The sequence below is a fragment of the Phyllobates terribilis genome, unplaced genomic scaffold, assembly GCF_046119375.1.
Source record: "Phyllobates terribilis strain yellow unplaced genomic scaffold, ASM4611937v1 Scaffold_11__3_contigs__length_659146591, whole genome shotgun sequence".
Lineage (NCBI taxonomy): Eukaryota > Metazoa > Chordata > Amphibia > Anura > Dendrobatidae > Phyllobates > Phyllobates terribilis.
The window spans coordinates 123518040-123540897 of record NW_027362771.1 but is presented as its reverse complement, the minus strand read 5'-3'; the positions used below and the strand labels follow the sequence as shown (position 1 = coordinate 123540897).

The following is a 22858-nucleotide window of genomic DNA, read 5'->3' as shown; positions in this document are numbered from 1 at the left end:
GGCCATCAGAAGGTAAGTATAATATTTATTTTTTATTTTATTATTTTTTTTACAGGTACTATGGTACCCGGGTCTGGAGGAGAGTCTCCTCTTCTCCAGACCCGGGTACCATCCACACATTGAACTGCATGGAATCCGCATGTACAGATGCAGTGATGCGGATTCCATGCGTTCCAATGCAAGTCAATGGCGGCGAAAGCGCCGTGCTTCCACAAAATAATTGATAGTGCTGCGTATTTTTCCGCAATGATAATCAGCAGCGGAGATTTCCGCAGCATGTGCACAGCACATGCGGATTATCATTGGGGAACATGGCAGACCTTCTACCAAGCGTTTTTTAAGCATTTCTGCAGCGGAATTGCCGCTGCGGAAACGCTTAAAAAACGCATAGTGGGCACACAGCCTTAATGGGAAAAATAGTGAAGCATGCTAGGCTTTTTCTTCTGGTGAAAATAATGAAATCTGTAACAGAGCCTTGGAACTTCGAAAAAGGATTCTGAAATTTTGATTTGAATGTAGATTGGCATTTTTTCTGGAGTTTTTCAAGTGCTTAAAAAAAAAACACCAGAAAACAGTCAAAGCCAGAGAATGCTGCATTTTAAAGAAAAAGTGGCGCAAACCCCAAAACACACTTTTCCAAATTACTTTTAGTTTACATATGGCTGCAGCATTTTTGGCAAGAAAAAAAAACACATGAAACTAATTCCAGGAAAGTATTTTTGATGTTTTCTTTTATTTAAAATTAGGTCTCACGACTTCTCTCAACATACAGTAGCAAAGCATCCAGTTAAATAGGCCAAATAGCGGAGCAATTAATGAATCTTTTTAAAAGTCTAGTTCCCCAGCTTTGGCAAATTTTCCCAAGGAAGCTTAGTACTGCAAAGCCTCTCTTTACCTGAAAATAAAATGAGAATAATACTCTGAAGTCTCCTCATTTTTTATTGAACCCCTTTTGAGCTCTGTACGCAAGTGACCTCAACCTATCTAGGGGAAAACGGAAGGTAAACGGTGGGAACCAGCAGCCTATTTAACAACACACTGCACTAACAGACTTTTTAGGCTATTTAAATTGTAAAAATGATACAAAACAAAAGATGCTTGCCTTGCTGAAGTTCATACACAAGTCCCGCAAAATAAGAAGCCGTGGATTTTTCACAAGAGGTGGTACAAAAATTATCCCTGTTTTGGGAATATTAAGAGCTATGTTTTTTTCTAAATGAATAAGCAATTGCTTTTTTCCAAGCCATCAAAAAATTATTCCTTTATTAAGGGATCAGAAACATGTGCTGCATTGAATTGAAGAATCAATGGTTTCTAACCGAGGGGTGAAAAAATATTTGTGTTTTGGGATCTGTAACAGGTTCGCTATTCTCAAAGCAAATAATTAATTAGAATACAATGTTAAGCAATTGATATAAAAAAGGAGGTGATAAATGCGCTGCTAAGGCAGGTAATATCTACCTAAGAATTTATTTAAAAAAATTACATCATATGCTATGTTGTTTGGTGTTATCAATTGTGTGCTTTTCACTTGGTCTTGCTTCCTTATTTGCCTTGACACCCACCCCCATGTCAGTGTGTGACCTTCTTTTAAGGCTCTCATTTTAATATTGGATTTTTATATAATCATGTTCCTGTTTTATATTGCACACCACCATGTGTCAGCATTATGTATTATGTACTTTTACCTTTATCTTATTTGTTTATGTGCACTGACCCTTGACCCCATGATGTCAGTGTGACTCTTTTTCCTCCTTTTTAGTCCATTTAAACTCTGTCTGTTGTGCTATTAACATACATGACTGGCCCGAGGAAGACATCTGTCTTATGTTGAAACGCGTAGCCCAATTGTTTTAAAATAAATTCTTATGTAGATATTTCCTGCCCTTTTGTCGCACTCAGCAGCACTTTTATCACCCTCTTTTCATCTCAATTTTTTAACAATAGTTTCTGACACATGGTTGTTCCTGGTCTGGACCATCAACTGGGGCAGCTGCAGCTGATTCCTTCCATCTTTGGCTGTGAAACAGGGTTATGCCTGGTATCTGTACATTCCTCCAAGGTTAGTGTACTATCATACTGTCAGCCCTCACCATCTCCAATTTATTAAGGATTTCTGCACTATGGAGCGCCCTGCTTTTTTATTTCATTATAGGATAATTAAGCAGAATGGCTTTTTATCAAACAATTCAAAAAGTATTCTTTTATTTAGAGAATAGGAACAGGTCAGCTTTTTTCAAAAAAAAGAAGCAGGTAAAAATTATCCCTAAGAAAATGATCCCTATTTTGGTAGTACGCTTCCCAGAAGCAGTACAACACACTGGGCAAGCATAGGAGATGTGTGTGGGAGAAAAAGATGGGACAGGCAAGGAGATGTCTGGCAGTGCAGGTCTAGTAATGGCAACCTTGGCAGTAGCTGTACAGTATAGCACTATAAAACACAATGGGCAACCAGGATATATATGGTTATAGAATAGTAAAGCATGACACTCAGAATGATGCAAATTAAATGTGCTTTTATTGGAAGACCAGCATGAGGCAAGAATTCAGTGTCAAATATGGTGAATGTTTTAATCCATCCCTAGACCTTTGTCAGGGCCTTCAAATTAAAGATAATAGTACCAATTAGTAGAAGATGTGTGCTTGTGTGCTGACCTGTGGCAACAGGAAGAGGCCACACAGTAGAAAAATATGATGTGGGAGACGAGATGTCAGGCAGTGTAGGACTAGCAATGGCAGCAGAAATACAGTTTAAAACAGCACAGGGGCGCCAATGGATGCATACTATCTGTGGTTTTGACGTATAGAACTTGTACTTGTGATAGTCTATGAGGCCATTCACGTTGACCGTAAAATTGCGGAGATATGTCTGATTTTGATCCGAGGGATCTGATCAAAATCGACAATGCAAGTCTATGGGTTCATGAAAAAATCTGACCGCATTTGGATGATATCTGAGTGCTGTCCAATTTTCATGGAGTGTCACAAAGGAGAAGGTGGAGAAACTTTTTTTTTTCTCCATGTATGACAAAAACTGATGACACTTAGACCACACTCTAATAAAACTCTGATCAAAGTCTGATCAAAATAATCGGTCTGTTTTTCCCTTACATGAGAAAATCAGATATCTGAATAAGGCCTCATTGCCACTGTCAGAGACTGACAGTAGCATGCGACAGGTTAATAGACGCGGTGGCACTGTACTCCATGTGTGGCTGCTAGAGGCAAATGATGACTGAATATCACAGCCATCATCTGCCAGGGAAGATGCGGGCTGAGTTCCTGTTCTTGCATGAAAGTCAGGGAACTGCCATATGACATACCAGTACGTTATTTGAGGGTAAAGGGTTAAAAATGAACAAAAGGAATCTATATTCTCTCTCTATAAATTTGACCTAATAACTGATTCAGATTTTCACACAAATTCTAAAAGTAGATTAAGGCTATGTTCACACATCTTGTTTTTTTCAGCATTTTTTGGTGTTTTTTTATGCAAATTTGTAGCTGCATTTTACAGTACCAGCAAAGTCTATGAGATTCCAGAAATCTCATGCACATCTCTTGTTGTTTTTTATCAGAATTTTGTGCTTTGCATGTTTTTTTGCAAAATAGAGCATGTCACTTCTTTCAGCGTTTTTTCAGCGTTTTTCACCTATTGGAAGTAATGGGTAGTGAAAAAACGCTGAAAAAATGCCTAGTGTGGTTTTTCTGCGTTTTTAGTGAAAATAAGCTAGTACAACAGTATGTGAAACACATTTATTTTTGTGATTTTACCATTTTGTCTTGATCACTGAGATGGAAGTTTGTATTAGGAGAGTTTAATTAAATTAGTGATGCATACAGTTTAAACATTGGCTGAGCTACGTGTGAGATTGAACAATACCTGTGGCTCAGGGAGGTGTGAAATTGAACAATACCCTGAGCAATTGAATAGCAGAACAGACCATAGTGTGAAAGTAAATAGTGTCATACAAACTCGATGCACTGCCAGTGTCTTAGGTAAACTATTCCTGAATAATTCACCGCCCCCCACTGTTACATTTGAAATTCTGGTTAATATGGTTTCACATATGTTTTGCATTAGTGATCTGTGTTCATGCTTCTGTGGTGGAAACAAAGCTGAACTTTGGGATCCTAAAAAATGCACCAAAAATGCACCAAAACCTGCATTTTTGATGCAGCTTCTTTCCTGCCAACAGGACAGGTTTTGCTGCACAAAAAAGCGCTGAAAAAACGCAATATGTGAGCATAGCCTAAGAGAACCGATTCAAACAAATAAGTCAAAAATATTAGACCGTATCATTTTTTTATTAAGGAAAATGATGCAATACCACATGTTTGTGACTGGCAAAAGTATGTGAACATTTGCTATCAGTATGTCATGTTACCTCCCTTAGCAGCAATAACTACTTCTAAACGTTTTCAATAATTATAGATTGGTCCTGCACATCAGCTTGGAGGAATTATAGACCATTCCTCCTTACAACTCTGTTATGTTTTTTTTTCTCTCATAAATGGCTTTTTACGGTTCTTCTACAACATTTCTATAGTATGAAGGCCAGTACTTTGACTTGGCCATTCCTAAACTTTAACTTTATTGCTAAAGTTCCTAAACTTTATTATTCCTAAACTTTATTGTTCTGGGCCATCCCCTGGTGGTAGCAAACAGGCCCAAAACATGATACTACTACCACTGCCACAGATTGTATGAGGTTTTTATGTTGCAATGCAGTGTTTTTCTTTCTCTAAACATAAACTCAGATATCTTTATATGCAGGTATGAATTATATGAATTATACATACAGTATATACAATGCATTGTTAAAGTATTTGGCCCCCTTGAACTTTTCTACATTTTGCCACATGTCTGGCTTCAAACAAAAAGATATAAAATTCTAATTTTTTTGGGAAGAATTAACAACAAGTGGGGCACAATTTTGAAGTGGAACGAAATTTATTGGATATTTTTAACTTTTTTAAAATATTAAAAACTGAAAAGTGGGGCATGCAATATTATTCGGCCCCCTTGAGTTAATACTTTGTAGGGCCACCTTTTGCTGCGATTACAGCTGCAAGTCGCTTGGGGTATGTCTCTATCAGTTTTGCACAATGAGAGGCTGAAATTCTTGCCCATTCTTCCTTGCAAAACAGCTCGAGCTCATTGAGGTTGGATGGAGGGCGTTTGTGAACAGCAATTTTTAGCTCTTTCCACAGATTCTCGATTGGATTCAGGTCTGGACTTTGACTTGGCCATTCTAACACCTGGATATGTTTATTTTTGAACCATTCCATTGTAGATTTTGCTTAATGTTTGGGATCATTGCCTTGTTGGAAGATAAATCTCCATGCCAGTCTCAGGTCTTCTGCAGACTCCAACAGGTTTTCTTCCAGAATGGTCCTGTATTTGGCTCTGTCCATCTTACCATCAATTTTAACCATCTTCCCTGTCCCTGCTGAAGAAAAGCAGGCCCAAACCATGATGCTGCCACCACCATGTTTGACAGTGGGGATGGTGTTTTGAGGGTGATGAGCTGTGTTGCTTTTACGCCAAACATATCGTTTTGCATTGTGGCCAAAAAGTTTCATTTTGGTTTCATCTGACCAGAGTACTTTATTCCACATGTTTGGTGTGTCTCCCAGGTGGCTTGTGGCAAACTTCAAACAAGACTTTTTATGGATATCTTTGAGAAATGGCTTTCTTCTTGCCACTCTTCCATAAAGACCAGATTTGTGCAGTGTACGACTGATTGTTGTCCTATGGACAGACTCTCCCACCTCAGCTGTAGATCTCTGCAGTTCATCCAGAGTGATCATGGGCCTTTTAGCTGCATCTCTGATCAGTCTTCTCCTTGTTTGAGATGAAAGTTTAGAGGGACGGCCGGGTCTTGGTAGATTTGCAGTGGTCTGATACTCCTTCCATTTCAATATGATCGCTTGCACAGTGCTCCTTGAGATGTTTAAAACTTGGGAAATATTTTTGTATCCAAACTTTAAACTTTGCCAGAACAGTATCTCGGACCTGCCTGGTGTGTTTCTTGGTCTTCATAATGATCTCTGCATTTGAAACAGAACCCTGAGACTATCACAGAGCAGGTGCATTTATACGGAGACTTGATTACACACAGGTGGACACTATTTATCATTACCAGTCATTTAGGACAACATTGGATCATTCTGAGATCCTTACTGAACTTCTGGAGTGAGTTTGTTGCACTGAAAGTAAAGGGGTCGAATAATATTGCGCGCCCCACTTTTCAGTTTTTAATTTGTTGAAAAGTTTAAAATATCCATAAAATTCCGTTCCACTTCACGATTGTGTCCCACTTGTTGTTGATTTTTCCTCCAAAAATTAGAATTTTATATCTTTATGTTTGAAGCCAGAAATGTGTCAAAAGGTAGAAAAGTTCAAGGGGGCCAAATACTTTCACAATGCACTGTATTTGCATGTACGGATACAAGAGGAATATATTATTTGTATATGTATTTTTCGCAGGCGACACAAGTAATGCTATATTTTTATTTATATTATATTCATATTAGAGACTGTTTTTGTTTCATTAATGCTATATTTGAGAATGTTATTGTACTTATGTATGATATTTTACAGAGCATGCCCAGCTGGCTCCAGGAAAAAGCCAACAAGCGAAACCAAGATTTAGATTTAGAAGCTGGCATAACCTGTGCTACTTTTGTGAGCATAATGGAAAAAACCCAATATGAAGCTAATTGTCAAGCAGTGATGCTCTATGTCTGGTTGTTCTTTAATGGTCTTGACAGTATTGTTGGCAGTTATCGCTTGTGGAACTATTAGTCTGATAGTAACATTATTAGATGTATACATTGATGCTGCAAGTATGGCAATGATGGAGGATTTTTCATTATATGAATTCTGCTCTAAAGACTTTTAATTCTGTAAAGTTGTATTTTATTGATGTTTTCTACTGGGTGGGCCATTTAAATGGATGCACCTAAATAAAATGGGAATGGTTGGTGATATCAACTTCCTGTTTGTGGCACATAAGTATATGGGAGGGGGAAAACTTTTCCAGATGGGTGGTGACCATGGTGGCCATTTTGAAGTTAGCCATTTTGTATCCAACTTTATTTTTTTCAACGGGAAGAGGGTCATATGACACATCAAAATTATTGAGAATTTCTTAAGAAAAACAATGGTGTGCTTGGTTTTAATGTAACTTTATTTTTTCATGAGTTATTTACAAGTTTCTCTTTGCTTACAGCCATTGACGTGTCGCTGAGGTTAACACGTGAGGAGCGGATAGAAATTGTGTTGATGTTTGGTGAACGCAGTACCCAGCTCATTGCAGCAGATTTCAATGCAAGACACCCTATGAGACCACCCATCTCCCATGCTACAGTTAGCAAACTGCTTGCCAAATTTTGTGAAACAGGTTCAGTGTTGGATTTGCCAAAATGTGAACTCAAGAAAACTGTCACTAATGAAGAAACATCAGTGGCTATCCTAGCTTCATTCAGCAAGAGCCCACAACGTAGCACTCGCCGCATGTCACTGGAGAGTTGCATCAGTCGAACATCCCTTTGGCGGATATTACCTACAAATGGCACCCTTACAAAATCCAGCTGCTGCAGCATCTCAACGAGGATGACCCAGATCTGCGCACTGAATTTTCAGAATGGGCAAAACAAAAATTGGAACAGGACCCTCAGTTTACACAGAACATTATGTTCAGTGATGAGGCAAACTTTTTTGTGAATGGTGAAGTTAGCAAACTAAACAACCGCTATTGGTCTGACACTAACCCACAGTGGATAGATCCCTCCAAGACTGTTGGAACACAAAAAATGATGGTATGGTGTGGTATATGGGGTACAAAGATAGTGGGGCCATTCTTCATCAATGGAAACCTCAATGCCACTGGATATCTGAAATTGCTACATGATGATGTGTTGCCCTCTTTATGCACTGAAGATGGCACGCTCCCTGAGTTTTTCCAATAAGATGGTGCACCACCACATTATGGGTGTCAGGTCCGAGCATTCTTACATGAATAGTTTCCTGGAAAGTGGATTGGTCATCGTGGGCCAGTTGAATGGCCACCAAGGTCTCCCGATCTGACCCCCTTAGACTTTTATCTTTGAGGTCATCTGAAGGCAATTGTCTATGCTGTGAACATACAAAATGTGCAGCATCTGAAACAATGGATACTGGAAGCCTGTGCTAGCATTTCTTCTGCGGTGTTGCTATCAGTGTGTCAAGAGTGGGAGAAGAGGGTTGCATTGACAATCCAACACAATGGACAGCACTTTGAACACATTTTGTAAGTGGTCATAAACTTGTAAACAAACTCATGAAAGAATAAAGTTACATTAAAACCAAGCACACCATTGTTTTTCTTATGAAATTCTCAATAAGTTTGATGTGTCACATGACCCTCTTTCCATTAAAAAAAATAAAGTTGGATCCAAAATGGCTGACTTCAAAATGGCCGCCATGGTGACCACCCATCTGGAAAAGTTTTCCCCCTCCCATATACTAATGTGACACAAACAGGAAGATGATATCACCAACCATTCCCATTTTATTAGGGTGTATCCATATAAATGGCCCACCCTGTATATGGTCACTATGGAACAATAATTTTCTTTCTATTTTGTTTAGAATAGGATTGAAGAATGATTTAATACTAGATATTATTAAATTTCAAGATGAAGTGTATCATTATATATTTGGTGACTTGATTTAAAGTCTTAAGTTAGATTCGCATTGCATTTTTGCCACATGTCAGGTGGGTACAAAAGCACAGTTGACAGCACTCAAGAAGGTGGACACTGCTGAAATGAACTACATACAGAACACAAAGTGACTCCATTTGCCCCATTAAAGTCAAGGGCACAATTGTGGGTCCCGCAAAAAAAAACTGCTTTTCAGGGATTCAGACGGAAGCCCCAATAGAGCCACTGATATGTAGCAAAAACTCAATTTGACCATAACCTTACATTTAAAAAAAACAATAAAATAATTGTCAAAAATGTACTCTTTTTTTATTCTATGCCTATAATTATTACTGTATACATTAAAGGGAACTGACAACTGATATGTGACGCCCAGCTGCGCTTGGTATCACAGATCCTGGAAGAGTGCATTGATGGATTCCTCCACAAGAGGCCCCCATAAACATTCACACATCTCCACCTTCCACCTCAGACCAGCAGAGGGAGCCCGTTAGGGATATAAATAGGGAAGGTGGAGCCAGGCAGTTCAGTCTGGAGTCGACAGAGAGTGCAGTCTGTTGAGAGAGTTCCTGCAGTAGAGAAGCCTGAAAGAGGCCAGTCTGCAGTGGAGCACAGTCCAGACTCAGTTGTAGCTCAGAATAGTGAGCTTTAGGTGTGCCGGCGCCATAAGATCGGTGAAGCGCGGCAAGCTGCTGTTAGTGTGAGTAGCCTAGTGAGGGCCCGAGTAGGCCGAAGGCGAGTGGAGAGTTAGTACATAGGGGGCAGAGGAGCTTAACTGGCTCACCACAAAGCAGTAACCGGACACCGGGTCCGAGCTTACCGGGATCTCTATGACCCAGTAAGGCATAAATGGAATCCCTGGAGAACTACAAGTCCCAGGATCGCTAAAGCGCTGATACATAACAGAGCCAGGAGACACATAGACCCCGCAAGCTGAGGAGCATGTACTCCAAGAAAAGGCCCTACCACAAGGTCAGCCAGCGCAGGACAGAGGCAAAGTTAGGCCTAGCTCCAGGCAGGTCATAAACTTACTACACAGAGGCAAGAAACAGGAGGCCCTCCACCCGCTCATTGGGGAGGATCCTGATATGCACCCTTCACCCTACAGTGCTCCGGGATGTGCCTGAATTTCCAACAGTAAAGGAAATGAAGTGACTACCGTGTCCGTCCCTGTTCTTGCTCTGACCCGGCTGGGTCTCGTTTGTACTGCATCCCCCCTTTCCGTACACTGCCCTGAGGCCTAGCTCCACCTGTGGGGAGCTATACCATCTAGCTGCCTTATCATCGGCCTCAGTGAACAGCGCAGCGCTGGTGATTCTCACCAGAAGCCACAGGTGGCGTCACGAACATTTCTAAAATTAACAAATATCCACCCTTTTAAAGAGTGACCCCAGGGTGCGGGCCTGGGAGCCGACCACCGCGACATCCCTAAAGGCCAGGCAAAGGCCCGGGTACCGAGTCATCCCCATCCCCTGGGCTTGTCAGATACATGCTGCCCGATCTACGGACAGCGTGTATCAAGACCTGGCTGAAATGATGCAACCAGTGTCTGCCCATGGTTCGGGCATCATGTATTAGCTGTCAGGTTATCTTTAACTTTATTGTTCTTTAACAATAAACAATTCCTGGAAAGAATTGTTATTTTAGTTTGATTATCTGCATGTACAATGGGTTTAGTCCTCACAATAAAATGTGACTGATGCTAGTATCGAAATGGATAGAATACCTGTGTATGACATAAAGAGACATACAACCTGTACAAGCTAATAACCAATTACTTGTCATCACATTGAACCTCATGTATCCTTATAATACGCACAGTCACCACTTAAAAAAACCCATAAAACAAGCAGCCTAGCAAACAGGCAACAAACCCAGCAATAGCTGTCAACTTCCTTTCTTCCAGAACCTGCAGATCGTTTAAGCATATCAGTGTTCTGAATTGCTATTTATGTGAAGGGGAGAAATGAACGGTAAAATATTACACCCCTTGACAAATTTAGGACACAGCCGAGAGTAATGGCTTACAAGAGCAAAAAAAAGATCAAATCGGGAAGAGAGAAATTCTAAAAAGACAGTTTGTTTGGACTAAATGGAAATGTGATTATTTGGCTTGTTTTCATATCCTTTCACTATTAGCTTGCAGAAACTTGGCAGGTTGTCAAAAATAATGGTGTTTCCATCACACAAATATGTAACTGACTACTTGTCTGGCTTCACATTCTCTCTTTAATTCTGGAATACTGACAATGATGTGTAAGCTGTTATTTCTTATATTCTACATTTTCTTTTGTTTATCTTGAAGGTTAAATCCGTTAAAATATCAGAGTAATTCATGGTTATTTTATTACATCTGATTAGTCACGTGCAGGAGGCTGTACGGCAACATTTGGACTATGTGCTGCTATTAGTGATGAGCGAGCGTCTCACTGCTCGAGATGCTCGACGCTCGCCGATTATTTCCGGGGTTGCTCGGCGGGAGCTCGGGTCTCCTCCCTGCATGTTTGGCACTCTTTACAGAGCCAATGAACATGCAGGGATTGCCTGCCACTCACTGTAATGCCGTAGCCATGTTGTTTGTGGCATTACAGTGATTGGCTGGCCACATAGCGTCATCGGTTCTATATCAGACGTGGCGCCTCCATGTTCGTCACGGTCACTCCGGAATCAGACAGTGTAGGGAGAGGTGCTGCTACGTCAGGGAGAGATTTGCTTGTGTATTAGGTAGTGTAGGGAGAAAACCGTACATTACACATATCCATCTTAACAAACAGTCCTTTTGTGGACTAACTAATAAATCTGCAGAGATATCAGGCAGGCAGTGTATATAGGCAGGCAGGCAGGGTATATAGCAGACTGCAGTGCATATAGCACAAGAGTCTCCATTCCAGTTCTGCCTTCTGCTTCTGTTAGATATTTCTATACAAAGGCCCAGGTCTCAGGGGCCAGGAATACTTTTCTTTGGAGCTTAATCCTCATTATTTGCTTAAAAAGCAATCCAGAGAACACCGTTTTTCTGCGCCATTTGCTTGTTGGCACTGCAGAATACAGCCAGGTCCTTTCCATATTACAGCGCTAGAAATCCAGCCAATTAAAACTGTGTTTTCTCCGTCAAACAGATCACATATACGTTGTCAGAAAATACTGCCATTTCTGGCCTCCATTAAAAATTTCCTTCAGTGTATCAGTGAAGCAATTCACAGCAGTTTGCTGTTCAAACTACTTACCTACAGGAAAGGAATTTAAAAACACTGTTTTCTCCATCACACGGATCACATATATGTTGTCAGAAAATACTGCCATTTCTGGCCTCCATGAAAAATTTCCTTTAGTGTGTCAGTGAAGCAATTCAGAGCAGTTTGCTGTTCAAACTACTTACCTACCGGCCAGGTATTTAAAATTCTGTTTTCTCCATCACACGGATCACATATACGTTGTCAGAAAATACTGCCATTTCTGGCCTCCATTAAAAATTTCCTTTAGTGTGTCAGTGAAGCAATTCACAGAAGTTTGCTGTTCAAACTACTTACCTACAGGCCAGTTATTTGAAACTCTGTTTTCTCCATCACACGGATCACATATAAGTTCGCTCCAAACTCAGTCATTTGTAGTGAGCGTGGAAGATACTGTCCTCCATTTAAAATGAGCAAGGCACGTGGCAAGGGACGGGGAACTAGACGTGATGGTAATGGTGCATGCAGAGGCAGAGGACAAGGCCGTGGACAAGCTGAAATTGTGCCACAACAAACACCCACATCTTCTCGCCTGACCTTCCTGTCCCAATTTCTAGGGGACCGCAGCACACCACTATTGAACCCAGAGCAGTGTCAAAAGGTTGTTGGTTGGATAGCAGATAATGCTTCCAGTCACATAGCCACCACCACCCTGTCTTCCACACGGTCAAGTCTCAGTAGCCGTGAGTCTGGACCACATATTCCTCACCCTGATCCTCCTTCCTCCCACCATGCCATGTACCCAGAGACAACTGATCCCACACTTGAACACTCTGAAGAGCTGTTCACATTTCCATTTATAGATTCGGGCCTCTCACCCAGTCCACTTGAAGCGGGGCAAGAGGAGATCACGTGTAGTGATGCTCAAATATTTGAGCAGCCACGGTCACACGAAGGAGACGGTGGGAAAGTGTCACAAGAGGTGGACGATGATGAGACACAATTGCCAGAAAGTCAGGAGGAGGACCAGGGTGCGTAAGTGGAAGACGAGGTGGTGGATGATATAGTAACTGACCCAACCTGGCAGGAGGACATGCAGAGGGTGGACAGCAGCACACAGGGGGAGGGAGGCAGAGCACCCCAACAGGCAGGAAGAAGCAGTGTGGTGGCCGCAGACAGAAGGCAGGCAACTGTTCCCCGTAACACCAACACGAAGGAAGTTGCCAGTACAACTGTTAGTTCTTCCCAAGTCTGGTTGTTTATAGACTCTGCTGATAACCCCAAAAAGGCCATTTGCATCACCTCCCAGGCTAGCATCAGCAGGGTGGCAAAATGACCTGCCTGACCACCACCAGCATGATCAGGCACATGGCAACAAAGCACCCGACTTTGTGGGCCGAACCCCAGGGTCCAGGATCAGTGTCTGCAGGTGGCACCATTGCTTCTTCCGCTATTGAGCATGCAAGGCAATCCCCTGTCCATGGTGCATACAAGGATGCCTCCTGCCCTGCACCTGTCGTTGTACACTTTCAAGTAGCAGCATCAGGAAGCACGTCCATGTCCTTGTCCCAGTGCAGCATTCAGTTGTCCATACCCCAGTCCTTGGAACGCAAGCGCAAATATGCAGCCAATGCCCTACAGGCCACACTACTAAATTCTCACATTTCATGACTGCTTGCGCTCGAAATGTTGCCTTTTAGGCTCGCGGATATAGAAGCATTCTGCAACCTGATGGCGGCGGGCGTCCCTTGGTACTCGGTCCCCTGCCGCCACTATTTCTCCCTGTGTGACGTCCCCGCATTACACAAGCACGTGTCCCAAAACATTAGCCGTGCCCTCAACAACGCAGTTACCGGGAAAGTCCACCTAACCACGGACACGTGGACAAGTGCTTGTTGGCAGGGATGTTACATCTCACTGACGGCACACTGGGTTAACATAGTGGAAGCCGGGACCCAGTCGGACCTTGGGACGGAACATGTCTTCCCGACGCCAAGGATTGCGGGCCCTAGGTCAATCAGGGTTGCCCCCACGGTCTACAGATCCTGCACCTCATCCTCCTCAGCCTCCTCCTCCTCTTCAGCCTCCACTTATGAAATGACCACATCAGTCACAAGCTGGTAGTACTGCCGCACTGCCTAGGACAAGCGGCAACAGGCTGTGCTGAAGCTAATATGCTTAGGTGACAAACCGCACAATGCTGAAGAGTTGTGGACAGCTCTGAAAGAGCAGGCAGATCTGTGGCTCACACTGTTGAACCTACAGCCAGGCATGGTCATGTGTGACAATGGCCGGAACCTGGTGGCGGCTCTGAGGCGAGGCAAGCTCACACACGTACCATGCCTGGCCCATGAGCTTAACCTCGTGGTTCGGCAGTTTCTCAAATCCTACCCGGTGCTGCCGGATCTGCTTGTTAAAGTACCTCGCCTGTGTGCCCATTTTAGAAAGTCAGCTACAGCTTCCGCAGCCCTTGTCGTGTTTCAGCAGCATTTGCAGCTTCCGGCTCACAGACTGGAGTGTGATGTCCCCACCCATTGGAACTCTACACTGCAGATGTTGGGAAGGGTTTGTGAGCAGAAGAGGGCAGTTGTTGAGTACCAGCATCAACAAGGCTGTCGGTATTCAGTTCAGACTCCACACCTAAGACCTCAGGAGTAGAAATGGATGTCAGACATATGTACCATCCTCCAAAACTTTGAGGACCATCCTGCTTCTCTGTCTTCTGAAACGCTCCCTGCTCACAATCAAAGAGGATGCATTGCAGGTGGAGCACGATAAGATGGAGCAAGGAACCATACAGGGTGATTACACACAGTCACCCTGTGTGTAATCACCCTGTATGGTTTGGGTGACAATAAGGAACAGGAGGAGGAGGAGGGACAGGAGCTAGTTTCATGCACTATAGACGGTACTACCTGCACAGCTGTCATACCGTCTGTTCAGCGTGGAAGGCCAGAGGACAGAGAGGAGGAGGAGGAGAGCATGGTCAGTCATCCTCTTGGTGAGAACATGGAAGTCTTGCCTGTTAGTAGTCTGGCACGCATTGCTGAGTTTATGTTACGCTGCCTTTCCCATGACCCTTGCGTTCCCAAAATTTTGGGTGACAGTCATTACTGGTTGGTGACACTTCTAGACCCACACTACAAGGAGAACTTTATATCTCTTATTCCTGAGGCTGACAGGTCTACAAAAATGGGGCTGTACCAGAAGGCCCTTGTTCCGGAACTATTAAAAAAGTTCCCATCTGAAAACGCTGGCAGCAGAGGGCACACTTCCTTGGACAACCAAGGAGTACAGGCAAGAGAGACACAACTTCAATCCAGCAGAGGCAGGGGAACACTGTCAAAGTTCTGGGAGAGTTTTCTCAGACCCTCCCATCACACAGGCCCTGAGGCGTGGGGTACTCTCACAAGGAGTGCAAAGTTTGGGAAGATGCTGAGGGAGTACCTTGCCGACCGTACCAGCATCCTCCGTGATTCCTCTGCGCCTTATAATTATTGGGTATCCAAGCTGGATACGTGGAATGAACTGGCTCTCTATGCCTTGGAGGTCCTGGCCTGCCCTGCCGCCAGCGATTTATCAGAGCGAGTTTTTAGTGCTGCTGGTGGAATTATAACTGATAAGCACATCCGCCTGTCAACTGAAAATGCTGACAGGCTGACTCTTCTAAAAATGAACAAGGGCTGGATTGGGCCAGACTTATCAACACCACCGAATGATAGCAGCATAACATAAACTCAAATCCAGTGTCTTTTCTTGGGAGGTATATTCCCATGCACCTTTTCACACCCACACATGGGTATACGCTTCCTGATTTTGGCTATTTGCTCTTGTCCTCCTCCTTCTCCTCATCCTCCACCACCGTATCACCTGGTTGACCGTGGTCTGTGATGCAACACCCACATAATTTTTTAAAGGGTGTTTATGATGCCCGTAAAAAATTTTTTGTTATACAGTATGTTCATTTATACCCCCCAAGGGTAAATGTTTGTCAGCCTATACACTTGTGCATGGGCTTTACAAGTATAGGAGGCCCGCTCCTTTCTAATGGGAGCATTTTTTTATGAGGCCCTCCTTCACATCTCTTCCAAGGGGCATTGAAGTGCCTCCAAATTTTTGGCAGCCCTTGCATTCACTGCATAGACGAACACTATGGGAGACTCTCTCCTTTCTAATGGGAATTTGTCGTTACCGTGGCCCTGTTCTATGTGTCTTTAAATTCTTAGTGGGGTTTTTCCTAAAATTGGTCAGCCGTTGGACTCACTGCATACCCTATAACTGTATAGTAGACTCTCTCCTTTCTAATGGGAACATGTCGTACTTGTTACTGTGGCCCTGCTCTATGTGTCTTTAAATGTCTTTAAATTGGTCAGCCGTTGGACTCACTGCATACCCTATAACTGTATAGTAGACTCTCTCCTTTCTAATGGGAATTTGTCGTTACTGTGGCCCTGCTCTATGTGTCTTTAAACTCTTAGTGGGGTTTTTCCTAAAATTGGTCAGCCGTTGGACTCACTGCATACCCTATAACTGTATAGCAGACCCTCTCCTTTCTAATGGGAACAAGTCGTACTTGTTACTGTGGCCCTGCTCTATGTGTCTTAAAATTCTTAGTGGGGTTTTTCCTAAAATTGGTCAGCCGTTGGACTCACTGCATTCCCTATAACTGTATAGTAGACTCTCTCCTTTCTAATGGGAATTTGTCGTTACTGTGGCCCTGCTCTATGTGTCTTTAAACTCTTAGTGGGGTTTTTCCTAAAATTGGTCAGCCGTTGGACTCACTGCATACCCTATAACTGTATAGCAGACCCTCTCCTTTCTAATGGGAACATGTCGTACTTGTTACTGTGGCCCTGCTCTATGTGTCTTTAAATTCTTAGTGGGGCTTTTCCTAAAATTGTTCAGCCATTGGACTCATTGCATACCCTATAACTGTATAGCAGACCCTCTCCTTTCTAATGGGAACAAGTCGTACTTGTTACTGTGGCCCTGCTCTATGTGTCTTAAAATTCTTAGTGGGGTTTTTCCTAAAATTGGTCAGCCGTTGGACTCACTGCATTCCCTATAACTGTATAGTAGACTCTCTCCTTTCTAATGGGAATTTGTCGTTACTGTGGCCCTGCTCTATGTGTCTTTAAACTCTTAGTGGGGTTTTTCCTAAAATTGGTCAGCCGTTGGACTCACTGCATACCCTATAACTGTATAGCAGACCCTCTCCTTTCTAATGGGAACAAGTCGTACTTGTTACTGTGGCCCTGCTCTATGTGTCTTAAAATTCTTTGTGGGGTTTTTCCTAAAATTGATCAGCCGTTGGACTCACTGCGCACCCTATAACTGTATAGCACCCCCTCTCCTTTCTAATGGGAACATGTCGTACTTGTTACTGTGGCCCTGCTCTATGTGTCTTTAAATTCTTAGTGGGGCTTTTCCTAAAATTGTTCAGCCGTTGGACTCACTGCACACCCTATAACTGTATAGCAGACTCTCTCCTTTCTAAAGGGAACGTGTCATACTTGTTACTTTGGCCATGCTTTATGTGTCTTAAAATTCTTAGTGGGGTTTTTCCTAAAATTGATCAGCCGTTGGACTCACTGCATGCCCTATAGCTGTATAGCAGATCCTCTCCTTTCTAATGGGAACATGTGGTACTTGTTTCTCTGGCCCTGCTCTATGTGTCTTTAAATTCTTAGTGCGGTTTTTCCTAAAATTGGTCAGCCGTTGGACTCACTGCATACCCTATATCTGTATAGCAGACTCTCTCCTTTCTAATGGGAACATGTCGTACTTGTTACTGTGGCCCTGCTCTGTGTGTCTTTAAATTCTTAGAGGGGTTTTTCCTAAAATTGGTCAGCAGTTGGACTCACTGCATACCCTATAACTGTATAGCAAACTCTCTCCTTTCTAATGGGAATTTGTCATTACCGTGGCCCTGCTCTATGTGTCTTTAAATTCTTAGTGGGGTTTTTCCTAAAATTGGTCAGCCATTGGACTCACTGCATACCCTATAACTGTATAGCAGACCCTCTCCTTTCTAATGGGAACATGTCGTATTTGTTACTGTGGCCCTGCTCTGTGTGTCTTTAAATTCTTAGTGGGGTTTTTCCTAAATTTAGTCAGCCGTTGGAGTCACTGCATACCCTATAACTGTATAGCAGACTCTCTCCTTTCTAATGGGAACATGTCGTACCTTGTTACTGTGGCCCAGCTCTATGTGTCTTTAAATTCTTAGTGGGGTTTTTCCTAAAATTGGTCAGCCGTTGGACTCACTGCATACCCTATAACTGTATAGCAGACTCTCTCCTTTCTAATGTGAATTTGTCATTACGGTGGCCCTGCTCTATGTGTCTTTAAATTCTTTGTGGGTTTTTTCCCAAATTTTGGCAGCCCTTGCAGTCACAGCATGGGCATTACCACTATAGGAGACCCGCTCCTTTATAATGGGAACATTTTTTTTACTGAGACCCTCCTCTATGTCTCTTCAAAGGGGTATTGGGTTGCGTCCAAATTTTTGGCAGCCCTTGCAGTCACTGGATGCGCAATAACAGTATAAGAGACCCACTTGTTAATAATGGGAACAACAAAGCATAGCCGGCTGATGGCTCTCTAACAATAGCGAGGGCCGACTGCTGGCCTTTTAAGAAGAGTAAGGGCTGTCTGATGGCCCTATAAAAATAGGCTTTATGACTTTCAGAGTCCCTCCATCATAAATAAAAAAGGATGTGTCTGATGATGTGTCACACACCACATTGCCAGATAAGGTTGTAAAATGTTAAAATGACATATCCCGGTGAATGCATTTGTCTTAAAAAATAAAAACAAAACAATAGGATCTTTCTTTAGTATAAAAAACAGCGTCACCTATTTAACCTCAATGTAATCACATTGTTCAGCTCCTGCACCTCCTTCTCCATCTCCGAAATGACCACATCAGTCACAAGCTGACAGCACTGCAGCACTGCCTTGGCCAAGCGGCAACAGGCTTTGCTGAAGATAACATGCTTAATGCTTATTTGACAAACCGCCCAGCTGTGCAGAGTTGTTGAAAGCTGTAACACAGCAGCCTGATCTGTGGCTCTCACCGCTGAACATACAGCCAGGCATGGTCATGTGTGACAATGGGCGGAACCTCGTGACGGAGAAATGACACCCAGAGTAGATACGGTTTCTCTCTATGCAAGTCCTTTCACGAGCTGAATACAACTCTCATCAAAAAAAGCTGTGGACTGGCTCCGTACCGTCCCTGGCCACATTTACCTGTCCACGTGTTTGTGGTTAGGTGGTCCTTCCCAGAAAGTGCACTGGGGAGGGCATAGTTAATGTTGTGGGACCCGTGCTTCTGGAAGGGGGAGACGATACCAGGAGAAATAGTGGCGGCTGGAGACCAAGTATGGACACTCGGCCGCCGCCGGCATTAGGTTATGAAAAGCTTCCGCCTCCACGAGCCTGAAAGGCCACATTTCAAGTGCAAGCAGCTGTCAAAAAATTAGCAGTATAGTATTGCAGCCTGTGGGTGGGTGGGTGGCTGGCAGCATACTTGCGCTTGCATTCCAAGGAATGGGGTAGGGACAACTGAACGCTGCAGTGGGACAAGGACATGGACGGTGATTGTTGCAAGTCTGCAATGACAGATGCATGATGGGAGGCATCTTCGTATGTGCCAAGGATGACTTATGATGGGCACACTTTTAGGCAGTGACCTGGGAGTCAGAAATGCTTCCAGAGGTCTTCCCCATGCTGTTCCCATGTCTTTTCAACACTGTATGCATGTGTCTGATGATGTGTCACACACCACATGGCCAGATAAGGTTGTAAAATGTTAAAATTACATTTCCCAGTGAATGTATTTGTCTTTGTTGAAAGCAATGCAAAAGTGAAAAAACGCATCAAAAACGCTACGTGTGAACATAGCCCAAGGTGTGGAGGAGTATTTTTGGTTTTGGTTATTTATTTTGCCTTATATACAAGTCATTATCCTGGAAAGGATGTTCATTAATATATTTCCCAGGAAAATCCATTTTGGTTTTGTTTTTGTATGTTTTATTGTGAGTCCGTAAAAGTGGTGTAATACTCTGACAATGTTGTTGACAGCAGTGACCTGGGAGTCAGAAATGCTTCCAGGGGTCTTCTCCATGCTGTTCCCATGTCACTTGAGCACTGTTCCCACTGATTTGGGCAATTTTTAGGCCCTCTGCAGACCGCCGGGGAGAGCCGCCTGAAAAATGCTCGAGTTTCCCATAGACTTACATTGGGCTTGTTGCTCGGGTCAAGCACCAGAGTATTCCAATTTGCTCGACCCAAGCAACGAGTACCCGAGCAATTTAGTGCTCGCTCATCACTAGCTGCTATACCTTCCTACGTGAGCGGATTTATATAGGGTCTATTAAAGACTCCTTAAATATGTCACCCCAGGAAGCATATTGTCATTTTTATAATAAGTTTGTACATACAACCCAATAGGAAACAAAACCGTAGTGTCATTCCATATGAAATCAGTGACCCTTTGCTCTATCCTCTAGGGTGTGTTTGCACCATGGTTTATTTTTTAGGTGCATTTGTCTGGCTGCAAAATCCACCTATAGAATCCAATTAAAAAACTTACCTTTTTGTCACTTTTTTTTAAAGAATTTCTGCATGGGGTGTTTTTTATTTTTTTAATTAATTTGGACTTTTAATTTGGAGATTTATTTTTAAATGCCCACGATCCCAAGCCGCTGCGGCCCCGATGCTGCAGAACAGACTGCCTTCATTATGCAAATGAGGGGCTGCAATTTTTTTTTACATGTGGACTTTCCTCATTGATGTTAGTCTATGGGGAAAGTCCACATGCGGACCCGCAAGAGCAATTGACATGGTGCAGGTCTGAAAGACAAGCCGCATGTCAGTTTCTGTGGGTGATCTGCAGGTGCACAGAGACGCATAGTGGACATGGGATTTCTAGAAATCCCATCCACTATTCTGTGACATCTGTCCGCTGTGGGTTTGACGCTGCATAAACACGCAGATTCAAATTTGCAGCAGCTCCTGATCTTGGGCACATACAGTTGTGCTCAAAAGTTTACATACCCCGGCAGAATTTTTCCTATCTTGGCCTTGCTTCAGAGAATATGAATGATAACCAAAAAACTTTTTCTCAACTCATGGTTATTGGTTGGGTGAAGCCATTTATTGTCAAACTACTGTGTTTTCTCTTTTTAAATCCTAATGACAACCAAAAACATCCTAGTTCTTAATACCGTATATTGCCCCTCTAACATCAATGACAGCTTAAAGTCTTTTGTGATAGTTGTGGATGAGGTTCTTTATTTTCTCAGGTGGTAAAGCTGCCCATTCTTCTTGCAAAAAGCCTCCAGTTCCTGTAAATTCCTGGGCTGTCTAGCCTGAACTGCGCGCTTGAGATCTCCCCAGAGTGACTCAATGATATTGAGGTCAGGACACTGAGATGGCCACTCCAGACCCTTCACTTTGTTCTGCTGTAGCCAATGACAGCTCGACTTGGCCTTGTGTTTTGGATCGTTGTCATGTTGGAAGGTCCAAGTACGTCCCATGCGCAGCTTCTGGGCAGATGAGTGCAAATTTGCCTCCAGTATTTGCTGATAACGTGCTGCATTCATCCTTCCGTCAATTCTTACCAAGTTTCCTGTGCCTTTGTAGCGCACTCATCCCTAAAACATCAGCGATTCACCTCCGTGCTTTACTGTAGGAATGGTTTCCCTTCCATCATAGGCCTTGTTGACCTCTCTCCAAATGTAACGTTTATGGTTGTGGCCAAAAAGTTCAATTTTGGTCTCATCACTCCAAATTACCTTGTTCCAGAAGTTTTAAGGCTTGTCTCTGTACTGTTTGGCATATTATAGGCAAGATACATTGTACCATTTGCACAGCAATGGCTTTATTCTGGCAACTCGACCATGCAGCCCATTTTTCTTCAATTGCCTCCTTATTATGCATCTTGAAAGAGCCACACCGTTAGTTTTTAGAGAGTCCTGAATTTCTTCTGATGTTATTTGTGAGTTTTTCTTTGCATCCTGAACAATTTTCCTGGCAGTTGTGGCCGAAATTTTTGTTGGTGTACCTGACCGTGGTTTGGTTTTTACAGAGCCCCTGATTTTCCATTTGTTAATCACAGTTTGAACTCTGCTGACTGGCATTATCAATTCCTTGGATATCATTTTGCATCCCTTTCCTGTGTTATACAATTCAACTACCTTTTCCCGTAGATTCGTTGACAATTCTTTGGTTTTCCACATGACTCACAATCCAGAAACGTCAGTGGCTGGATGAAAGATGCAAGAGTCTGTCTGGATCCCAGAAACTCACTTAGCTTTTATGCACACACACTGATTACAAGCAAACAGGTCACAGGTGAGGATGTTACCTTTAGTAGCCATTCAAACCCATTTGTGTCAAATTCTGTGCATGTTATCAGGCCAAAATCACCAGGGTATGTGAACTTTTGATCAGGGTCATGTTTTTGGTTGTCATCAATATTTAAAAAGAGAAAACACAGTAGTTTGACAATAAATGGCTTCAACCAACCAATAACCATGAGTGGAGAGAAAGTTTTTTTGTTATCATTCATATTCTATGAAACAAGGTTAAGAAAGGAAAAATTCTGCCGGGGTATATACATTTTTGAGCACAACTGTACCCTTAAGTAGAAAAATACTTCAGGATTTCACACAATGATTCTTTTTCCATATGGAAAAAATCATCATATGCACCCTAGGCATAGTTTCCTCTTGAAATGAATAAAAAACTTGTTCGAAAAGCATTTGAAGTGGTTTTTCATGTGGATTTTGAAGCGGAATCTGAACACATTGCTCTATACAACTGATCATGTCTGTTTAGACTCAAAGGTGCTATCTTTATTTTGTGACTTGCAGAAGCAGGTCCAAGAGGTGAAGCTGTCAGAGAAGAGTTTGACATTATTTCTTGTACAGAATATACTGCAACTTGTAGTATTTTTGTTTTTT

At 42.8% G+C, this 22858-nt stretch overlaps 1 protein-coding gene across 1 annotated transcript in view; it reads right to left on the bottom strand.

Annotated features, from left to right (window-relative positions):
• The window catches only part of LOC141165727 (dynein axonemal heavy chain 3-like), a 2796342-nt gene that overhangs the window by 120247 nt on the left and 2653237 nt on the right, over positions 1–22858 (bottom strand). The window lies entirely within an intron of this gene.